At 41.2% G+C, this 11184-nt stretch overlaps 1 non-coding gene across 1 annotated transcript; it reads left to right on the top strand.

Moving 5' to 3' along the window:
• The first annotated feature begins 19 nt into the window (after positions 1–19).
• On the top strand, positions 20–92 carry Trnav-cac (transfer RNA valine (anticodon CAC)). Its single transcript has one exon. It is a non-coding gene; the product is annotated as a tRNA-Val (tRNA).
• Positions 93–11184: the final 11092 nt, after the last annotated feature.

Raw genomic sequence — 11184 nt, 5'->3', positions numbered from 1 at the left:
TTTCCACAATGATTAACATGTTTTCGTAGTGTAGTGGTTATCACGTGCGCCTCACACGCGCAAGGTCCCCGGTTCGATCCCGGGCGAAAACACACTATTTTTTTACACCAAGGATTTCGCGTTGTATGATCAAGTTTTAGTGTTCCCCGCCTCATACGAGAACTGCATTGTGGAAATACTACAAGAATAGCTCCCGAATGTTGTATAACTCTTAAAGACAATGCTGCCTCTCGCTTCACCATCCAGCCCCAGCTTCCCTCGCCCCGGCCAACCAGTAATGAGTCGCCGGACTGACTGCCCGGGGTGTGGCTGGCTGGTGGCGGGGACGGAAAGGTAGTGGTGTGCTGTGTGATTCAGCTCTCTGTAAGTAAAGCTGCTCTCCGTTACAGGATGGGTGTGGCGTAGTGAGGCAGTCTTTTCTTTTTTCTTGTATTGTTTGTTAATTCATTTGTTTATTTTATTTATTTAGTTGTTTGGTTGGTTGGTTAGTTGGTTTATTAGTTGGTTTGTTAATTGGCCAGTTATTTATTTATTTAGTGAGTGAGTTAATGAGTGATTTTCTTAGTTTGTCGCTTAATATTCTTCCTCCCAGCGATGACTGATTTAAAGAATAACACTGATGGAAAGTTACTATAAAGCATTCACCACTGCCATGAACCAGTCATTTTTAATTCCTTGTAATGGTTCAGTTGTGTCATATTTTAGATATTTTACGTTGTCAGCTTTATCATTCTTTTTCTTACATAACCTACGTAATTTCTTCCCCTCTTTGCTGTCAATACTTCCTCGCCTACCTCTTCACTTATATATATATATATATATATATATATATATATATATATATATATATATATATATATATATATATATATATATATATATATATATATATTTTTTTTTTTTTTTCTGATTTCTTTCTTCCCTGTTATGAGCAATTCCTCGTCTTTTTCTTCACCTCTTGACACTGAATCGGAACTTTTTCCTTTCCATGTTTCCTGTCCACGCTTCCTTCTTTTTCCCTCTTAAAACATGTTCGCTTTCTTCTTTCCTTTCTATCTATCAGTTCTTAAAACATCAAACTTCATCCATCCTCTCCTCCATCCTCTGTACCTATCTACTGTATATTCATTCCCTCACCGTTCCTTTCATATTATTCCAACCCTGACATTTCTCTCTTTATTTTCTACTCTTTTTCCTTCCTCTAACTGCTTTACATTCCGCCGCCCTTTCCTTCACCTCTCCCAAGATCCCACGCAATTTCTCCCCTCCATCTGTCCCTGCTCCTCGCGCGCAGTAAATATCCCTTCACCTCTCCCAAGGCCTCACGCAGATTCCACCCTCCTTCTGTCCCTGCTCCTCGTACGTGGTAAGTCGCCCTCGCAGCCTCGCCAGACATCGCAGATAAAATACACAGTTTGTCACGGAGTACCTGGGACTTTTGTGGCTTCCCAGATCTGCACGCCAAAATAAGATGTGTTTAGGTTACGTGTGTTTGGGTTACCTGGTGAGTTGGGGCATTGGTGCGTACCTTCTGCTTCTGCTTCTACTTCATGTGGTGGTGGTGGTGGTGGTGGCTCTTCTTCGTGTTGTTTTTCTTTTTCGAGTGGTGTTTCTTTTCTTCTTCTTCGATCGGGAGCATCTTCTCCTCCTCCTCCTCCTCCTCCTCCTTCTCCTCCTCCTCCTCAACTTTTTATCTATTTACGTCCTTCCAAAATTCGTTCTCTTGCAGTTACAAACATATACGTTTATTTATTTTTTTAAAGAATAGACAGACATATTAAAGAGAGAGAGAGAGAGAGAGAGAGAGAGAGAGAGAGAGAGAGAGAGAGAGAGAGAGAGAGAGAGAGAGAGAGAGAATGATTTGGCATATACGGAATTACTTTTTTCTTGTGGAGAGAAGTTTAACACATTTTCTTGTTTTTTTTTTGTTTTCTCTCTTACGCAAATTTTCTTTGTTTATGAAATTTGGTTCCAATCATAAAGGTTCAGTGCCGTAAATTTTCTCCCAACTTAAGTTTATGATCATTAAATATTTCGAAAAAAGAAAATTTTGTTTTGGCTCTCTGTCTGTCCGTATGTCTGTCTGTCTGTCTGTCTGTCTCTCTGTCTCTCTGTTTGTCTGTCTGTCTGTCTGTCTGTCTGTCTGACTGTCTTTCTGTCTGTCTCTCTCTCTCTCTCTCTCTCTCTCTCTCTCTCTCTCTCTCTCTCTCTCTCTCTCTCTCTCTCTCTCTCTCTCTCTCTCACTCTCACTCACTCACTCACTCACTCACTCACTCACTCACTCACTCACTCACACACACACACACACACACACACACACACACACACACACACACACACACACACACATCAAACCCACCACCATCCCCTCATGACCCCTTACAAAAAACCAGATATATATACTTATTTTTCACACCCGTGCTATTTTTACTATTTACTTTTTACTTTCCGCCCCCACCACCACCACCACCACCACCACCACCACCACCACCACCACACTGTTCTAGCGCAGTGGCGTATCCATTACAGCCGTGTCTCCTCAAATTGTATCACTGGCAGACCAACTCGGCGCCTTCACTGCACGGAGGATGGCAGGAGTGTTTTTGTGAGAGAGAGAGAGAGAGAGAGAGAGAGAGAGAGAGAGAGAGCACTGGGGAGACGGAAGATTAGCAGGATGCGTGGGGAGGGCGAGGGGGCAGAGAACTGGGGAGAAAGAGAGGGTAGGGACTTGGAGGTAGAGGGGGTAGAGGACTGGGGAGGCAGGGGACAGAGAGCTGGAGAGAGGCAAGGAGACAGGAGGTAAGGAGAGTGTGTGGGGAGGACGACGAGGACTGTGGGGTGAGGAGGAAGGTACGATACGTTACGAGTGTTGAGAAGAAGAAGGAAGAAGTGGAGGAAGAATACACAGGAATACAAGCAGCAACTACGATGTTTGATAATAAAGAAAAAGAGAGGTTTAAATAGAATACGTGTACATTGTCGTGACAGGAGGATAAGGATGAGGAAGGAGAAAGAGGTAGAGAACTTGGAAGAGGAAGAGAAGGAGAACGAGGATGAGATGAAAGAGGAAGAAGTGTAGAGTCTTTTAAGAGAAGGGAGGGGAAGCGAAGGGTGAATATAGGCATGTAACTTACTTGGCTGTGTATAGGAGAGTGGCAGGTGCTGGAAGGAGAGGCAGAGGAAGAGGCAGAGTGTGGGGCTATACTGACAGGAGGAGGGGACTTGCTCTCACGCCCCGCCACCCCTGCCACCCACGCCTCGTCACACCCACGCCCTCCTCGCTGTTTTCTTTTGCTCATGGAGGCGTGAAGGTATCAGCTGTCGAGGCATGTGTGTGTGTGTGTGTGTGTGTGTGTGTGTAGGGGTTAATATAAAGGTGATTTAATGAATGTATCACTCGCCGCATGCAGAAGTGAGAGAATAGATGATAAAATGAGTGAATGATAGATTTACTAGTTTGAAATGCACTTGATAGATAAAAAAAAAAATGCGAAAGTGAAGGAAAATTAAGCATAAAACAAAACCAATGGAGAAATCAGCAAAAGTCACAAATAGGATGAATGAACAAATTTATAAACTAATAAGAAACAAACAACAAACGCATCACATAGAAAAAAAACACACACAAACCAAACAAAATAAACCAAAATAGCGAAAAATCGAAAAAAAAAAAAAAATTCACCGGAAAACAAGGAGAACTATTGAAAAACAGTCATAATTTCTCCGGAAGACTCCTCGGGCACTCAGACTCTTACCACCCGCCCTCACGAGACCTTTACGACCTCATTACCTGTCCTGGCCCGGTAATTAGTGCTGTCCCGCCACCCACCTGCCCCGGAACACGATTGGAACGCAGCCGGAGTGTGGCTTGGGTAGGAGGGAGATAAAAGGGAGATAGAGAGAGGGAGAGGATGGCAGATGCAGATGTAGAGAGAGAGAGAGAGGGAGAGAGAGAGAGAGAGAGAGAGAGAGAGAGAGAGAGAGAGAGAGAGAGAGAGAGAGAGAGAGAGAGAGAGAGAGAGAGAGAGTGAGTGGGAGATGAAGATGGTAATGGGGGTAAGAAAGAGAGGAAAAAGGTGGACGCAAGGAGAAATGAGGAAGGAAAGAGAGGATAAAGAGAAGAAAAAGACAAAAGAAGATGAGGAAGAAAAGGAAGTGTAAGGAGAAGGGGAAAACGAATATAGGAAGACATGGAGAGAGAAAAAGAAATGGAGGGGGAAATAAAGAAGGAAAAAAAGATAAGGAAAAGGGAAATACAAATATAGAGAAAATGAAGAAGAAAAGGGAGGATAAGAAGAAAAGGAAGATATATGCAGAGAAATGAATAAGGGGAGAAAGGAGGAACAGAAGGGAGAGACGAAGATGGGAAGGAAGAAGAAAGATAAAGAAAAGACAGGTTTAGAGAGAGAGAGAGAGAGAGAGAGAGAGAGAGAGAGAGAGAGAGAGAGAGAGAGGGTGGTGACGTCAGGGCAGGCTGAAGTGGGGAGTGGGGACGAGGAGTGTCGGAGATAGCGGCGAGGTGAGGTCATCCTGAGTGGTGGCTGGCGTGGAGGCTGTGTACTGCACGGGTACCTGTTTGTCTGAGCTGCGGTGCTGTCTATTGCTGGTGGACTAAGCTTGTGTTACTGCCTTCATAACTTTTCTCTCTTCATCTCTCTCTTCCTTCTATTTCTCCTATTTTTCTCTCAGGTGATTATTGATATCTTTCTCCTTCCATTCACATTTCTCTTACTGCGTTCATTTATCTGATATTTCCTCTTTTACTTCTATTTTCTTGTTTCTCCTTTTTGCTTCTTGTCCCCTCGTGTTCTTTTCTCTTTCCGATATCAAAGCCTTTATTTGTATTCTTCATTTTCATCGTGAGCTGAATTTATCACTGTCTCCTCAACTCCTCTGTCTCTGTTCTTCATTTTCCCTGTCTTTATTTCTCTTATTTTCCTTCTTCTCCGGTGAATATTGTTTTTTTTTTTCCTCTTTCATTCACATTTCTCGTTTATTTCTCTGATCTTTACTCTTTTCATGAATTTTCCTCTACTTTTCCTTCTTTTTTCCCCTGAAGATGAATGCCTTCTCTATTTTATTATTTTCTTCTTCCTTTTATACATCGTGAACTAAACCTGTTACTGCCTCCTTGATTTTTCTGTCTCTCTTTTTCACTCGCCCTCCTGTTTTTGTTCCCCCTCATCATTACTTTTCCTTTTCTCATTCATCTTTCTGTTCCATCATATATTCCTCTGGTTTGTAGTCTTTTCATTTCGTTCTCTCTTCTTCTTCTTCTTCTTCTTGCTTCTGTTTCTCGTGTCCTTTTATTCTTTCTTATATGAATTCCTTCTTTATTTTTTGTTCCTCTTTCTCATTTGTGTCAGTATTTTCCTTACATTTATTTCTATTCCTCCTCCTATTTTTTATTCTTTCATTTTTCCTTCTACGAATATTATTGCCTTTCTTTTCTTCACCCATCTTTCTCTTCCTGCATATATGTCTCTCTGATCTTTATTTATTTTTTCCCTTTCCCTTTCTTTCTTCTTCCTTTTGCTGCTGTTTCCCTCATGCCCGCTCCTTGTTTGAATATCACTGCTGTCTTCTTTTTTTTCCACCTTTATATCTCCGTTTGTCCTTTCAATATATCAACGTAATCTTCTCTTTCCTCTCTCATTCTTTCTCTTCCTCCAGATTTTATTGTTTTTATAATATCTTTTCCTCCGAATATATTTAACCTCCGCAATTTTTTTTTCCAAGTTTTCTTCTTCTTTTTCTCCCTTCTTTTGTTCTTTTCCTCTCATCTTCTTCTCCCCTTCGTATTATCTCTGTCCTCTCTTCGCGTCATTGCTTCTTCTATTCTCCTTCTTCTTTTTTTTTTTTTTAATAGTCTTTATACTCTCGATCGTCATTCCCTAGCTTCCTTTTTTTTATTTCGTCTTGTTCGTAATTTTTTTTTCCATCTATTCAATTTTTCCCTACTTCTCCTTCTCCTCCTCCTCCTCCTCCTCCTCCTCCTCTGTACATAACAACGTTGTGGTTAATTTAATTTTGGACACACAGTATGATGACCTCAGCATTCCTCTCTCTCTCTCTCTCTCTCTCTCTCTCTCTCTCTCTCTCTCTCTCTCTCTCTCTCTCTCTCTCTCTCTCTCTCGTGATTTTCGACCCACAAATAAGCGTGGACGTAGCAACAGCAACAGCGGCAACAGGAGCAGCAACAGCAGCGTCAATAAAAACATCAACAGCGTAATAAAAATAATTATAGAAAATAAACATTGTAGGAATCCGATGCTGAAGTTTCTGAGGATTGCTGTGTCATTATCACCACTATAATTACTATACTACTACTACTACTACTTCTACTACTACTACTACTACTACTACTACTACTACTACTACTACTACTACTACTACTACTACTAACCAACACCATCAGTATCAACGTAATCTTGTCTAACCTAACGTAACTAAACCTAATCTAACTTAATTTAATCAAACCTAACCACATGTAACTCAACCCAGTCTAACTTAACCTAACCTACCAAGCCTAATTCAGACTATTTTAACCTAACATAACCAACCCAAACATGACCTAACAAAACAAGCCATACCTAACCAAACCAAACCGCTACTGACAACACCACGACAACAGCAATCAACCGCAACAAGCAACTACATTCCACCAACCCAACAACCAGACAGCCCAGCAACCCAGCCGGCAAGGAACAACAGCAGACGCTAAAAATGCATGAAAAAAAAACCATAACAATTAACGCCCTCGGGAATTGTTTACGAAATCTGAGGCAGGGATCGGTGTTTGCTTGGCGCCGCTGACGAAGGGGCGGTGACGTCACGAGGAGAGGAGTGAGGGTGAGGGGCATGAGGGTAATAAGGGGAGGCTGGGTCAGGCGGCGAGGGGTCAGAGAAGGTCACGGATGGCATGTTTGAAGGAGAGGAACAGAGAGGCAGGTGTCAGGTGTGTGTGTGTGTGTGTGTGTGTGTGTGTGTGTGTGTGTGTGTGTGTGTGTGTGTGTGTGTGTGTGTGTGTATCTGTGTGGGTGGGTGGGTGTGGTTCACGTGCTATATTCGTGACTGCCAGCTATACCATTTTGAAGTGAGCTTGGAACTTATAAAGATCTAAATTTCTAGCTTAGTTCTCTCTTCGTCTCTTTCTTTGTTCTCTCTTCAGGACTATTTTCAAAGGCCACGAAGGTTAGTTAGGTTCTCACGAGTGCTTTTCCTTATTAAAGACACAAAAATCCTCTTGGACTGTATTAGAAGTAAAAAAATACCTTTGAAAAACCTCATTAAGTTCCACACCAGGCTGTTAAAATAATGGACATCAGATGAAACGTTTTAGAATACGGAAGACTAACAACTCCATCTGTGAGTAAGACAATGACCTCTCATCCTCCACCCACTCCATCCTTTGGCTCGAAGTGGACAGTACCAAATAGAGTGGTAGATGGATGGAATAGATTCAGTAATCAGGTTGCTAGTGCTGAGTCATTAAGGAACTCTACAAGAAGATTAAAGAAGTGAAAACAGGAGGCATACTTTATACAGGGACTGCTGCGTGTAGGGTTTGGTGGTTTCTTGCAACTTCCCTTGTTTTATTATGTTCTTATGTTCTTAACTGGCTAATAACTTCCCTCAACAATGAAAACGCTTAGGTAAATGGTATTCGAACCTGAACCATTCAAGTGAACTGAACTACCGAGTAATGTTTGTATGTGTGTGTACATTTACTCACACTAGAATCAACAAACCTAACGCGAAAACAGACAGACAAGCAAAACGAATACTGAGGGTGAGTTAACGTAAATGGAGGCCGTAAATGGTGCTTTGTATGTAATAACCCAACTAATCTTTCGGGCCCTTTGTCCGCCCGTCACTCGAGAAGGTTACACGGCACTGTTATTGTTTGTTAATCGCACCCAAGGCGGAGTGACGCGTGGCCGGTGACTCAGAGTGGGCAAGGCAGCAACACGTGACAGATGAGCAAACACTGACTGCATAATGGACAACTTCTACACGCCTCTTCACTCTACAAAGCAAAGCGTCGTGTGCTGTCTTTTTGCCTACGAGGGTAAAAGGGGCAAAGGGAATTGTGTGCGATGAGAAAATGGTGTTGGGCATGATTTAAAAATTTGTGTGACGTGAAAATGGCATTGCTTGATGGGAAAGATGATGTCTGATGAAAGGAAAATACGTTAAATGAAAAAAGTGTGTAATGATGGAAATGTGGTGGTGTTTGATGGGAACTTGTGTTCTGTATGATTGAAAAAATTGTGTGTGGTGAAAATTGTGTTGTTTGATAAAAAAAAAAAACTGTTAGTTATCCGAAAAAAAAGAATGTTTGGTAAGTTTATGATGATGACGATTATAGAAAAAATGTAAGATAAAAATAGTGTTGTTGATGAGAACTTGTGCTATGTGTGATGAAAAAAAATACGCTGCACTTTTCTTACAGTTAGGAAGAATGGAAAGCACTGTTTTTCACTCATTTCTATACTTTCCAAGAAGCTTACTAATTTAACTACCAAGATTTAATAAGCAGAAATGTTCGTATTATTTTCTCAGCAATTAAAAACCCCCCAAAAAACGAGAGAATTTTTGTTGCAATTTTCTTTGCGTAAATGTTGTTTCTTCTCACTTTTCTTCGCGGTCGTCTGAAGCAAAATGACAATCCTTAAAGCATTCTTCCTTAAACGCAGAGTATCTTTTTTTTTTTTCTTAGGTTTTCTCAATTTTTCTGAAGCGAAATGACAACTATTACACGATTTCTTTATGTAGTGTTTTTTTTTCTTCCTCTCTCCTTCTCCCTCTCTTTCTCTCTTTGTCTGCTCCGTGGCCAGTCATCTTTTATGCAAATCAGCGCAAATAAATAAAGGCAGACAAGAAGGTACATGACGCATCCCTGCTCGATCTTTGTGCTTCTGTAAACCAATGAGCAGAGGGGCGAAAAAAAAGAGAAAAAAAATATAGAGAAAAAAAATTAGTGTTTTGACCAACGCGCTGTAATGAAAAAGGATGATTAATAGTATGATGTATTATTAGTTTTGTATTATTATCGTACACGTGGAGAGAGAGAGAGAGAGAGAGAGAGAGAGAGAGAGAGAGAGAGAGAGAGAGAGAGAGAGAGAGAGAGAGAGAATTATCGTTTTTTCCTTACTCTTGTTTCTCATTCTTCCCCTTCCCTCATTGGCCTCCTCCGTCCCTCCCCCTCATTATCATATTTCTGTTTTCTTCTTTTCTGTTTTCTTTCTTTATCTTTTCTCTTTCTTTCTCTTTCTTGTTTCTTTTTTCTTCTTTTTTTGTTCTTCTTCTTTCTGTTCTTGTTCTTCTATTCTCCTCCTCTTCCTCCTTCATCACTCCATCAAATCCTTGTATTATTTTTCCTTCTTTTCTTGCCTTCCAACACTTCATTTCCAACACTTTTTTTTTTTTCCACTCACGTCAATCATCTCTCACTTCAATCACTCCTCCCTTTTTCCTTTCTCCTTCTACTTTCCCTTTACCTCCTCCTCCTCCTTCTCCTCCTTCCCTTCTTTCGTCCCCAGTCCCCTTGTCTTCAGCCTCGCCTTTTCCCCTCACCAGCTCTCTTTCTCCCTCCTATCTATCCCCTCTCTTGGGACACAGGAGAGATTACTATGCATTCCTTGAGACCAATTAACCAATTACTGATTCACTAACAAGAATAGTACATACCATCTTAGTGGTTTGGGTAATTGGCGTGTGTGTGTGTGTGTGTGTGTGTGTGTGTGTGTGTGTGTGTGTGTGATATAAGGAGAGAGAGAGAGAGAGAGAGAGAGAGAGAGAGAGAGAGAGAGAGAGAGAGAGAGAGAGAGAGAGAGAGAGAGAGAGAGAGAGAGAGGAGAGAGAGAGAGAGAGAGAGAGAACGCAAAGAATTCAAATGGCCTCGATTTTTTATTTTTTTTTTGCACATTCACTCTCTTAATTTATATTGTTATTTTTAGCATTCTATTTTTTCTCGTCAGTCAAAGTGAGCAAGTTTATTAAAATCTTGTAACATTAACTGAGTAGTGGAAGTAAACAAAAAAAAACGAAAAATTTTTACACCATTAAAAAAAAAAAAAAAAATCAGCCAGGCTTTCTTTGTCTTCTCTACTTTCTTGCCTATGCCTGTTCTGTGTCTGTCTGTCTGTCTGTCTGTCTGTCAGTCTGTGTTTTTCTGTATGTCTCTATGTTTGTATGTGGCTGTTCTTTTTTACCTATGTTTGTTTGTCAGTTCGTCTGTCTGTAATTTCTTACTGAATATACATAGTTACCCAATAGATTACATAGATAATTCGTATAGAAGTAAATGGTAGGAATGTTATAATCTTTAAGTTAATGTCACCATCTTTTGTTCTAGTAACCTATTGGAAAATTAACACCATTCTCTCTCTCTCTCTCTCTCTCTCTCTCTCTCTCTCTCTCTCTCTCTCTCTCTCTCTCTCTCTCTCTCTCTCTCTCTCTCTCTCTCTCTCTCTCTCTCTCTCTCTCTCCACAAAGCAAGTCACATTAACATACAGCAAGAAGTGAACAGGTTTTGGAGTAGAGAGATCACTATTCCGTGTGTGTGTGTGTGTGTGTGTGTGTGTGTGTGTGTGTGTGTGTGTGTGTGTGTGTGTGTGTGTGTGTGTGTGTGTGTGTGTGTGTGTGTCGCTCACTTCAGTCGTGCACCTGTGAAGCACCGCAAGTAATGGAGGAAGAGAAACAAGGAGGAGAGAGAGAGAGAGAGAGAGAGAGAGAGAGAGAGAGAGAGAGAGAGAGAGAGAGAGAGAGAGAGGGTGTTGAGTAAGAAGTCTGAAGTACCGCTAAAGAGAGAGAGAGAGAGAGAGAGAGAGAGAGAGAGAGAGAGAGAGAGAGAGAGAGAGAGAGAGAGAGAGAGAGAGAGAGAGAGAAAGAAATGAGGAAGAAAAGAAAGAGAGAATGCAAGAAAAATAGAGAGAGGGAGGAAAACATATAAAATAAAGGAAAACAAAGGAAGAGTACTGAGGGGGAAGAAGAAGGAAAGGAATGGATGGAGGAAGAAGAGGGAAAGAGAGGGAGATGAAGGAAATGGAGGGAATGGGAGGGAATGGAGGGTCATGTGAAAATAGTTACTTGTCTTACTTTATTTTTGTCTCCTATTTAATGAGTTTGTACGAAGTGAACCATTAGCTGTGTATGTGTGTGTGTGTGTGTGTGTGTGTG

The sequence above is a fragment of the Scylla paramamosain genome, chromosome 5 (assembly GCF_035594125.1).
Source record: "Scylla paramamosain isolate STU-SP2022 chromosome 5, ASM3559412v1, whole genome shotgun sequence".
NCBI lineage: Eukaryota > Metazoa > Arthropoda > Malacostraca > Decapoda > Portunidae > Scylla > Scylla paramamosain.
This window is presented reverse-complemented; position numbering and strand designations above follow the sequence as displayed.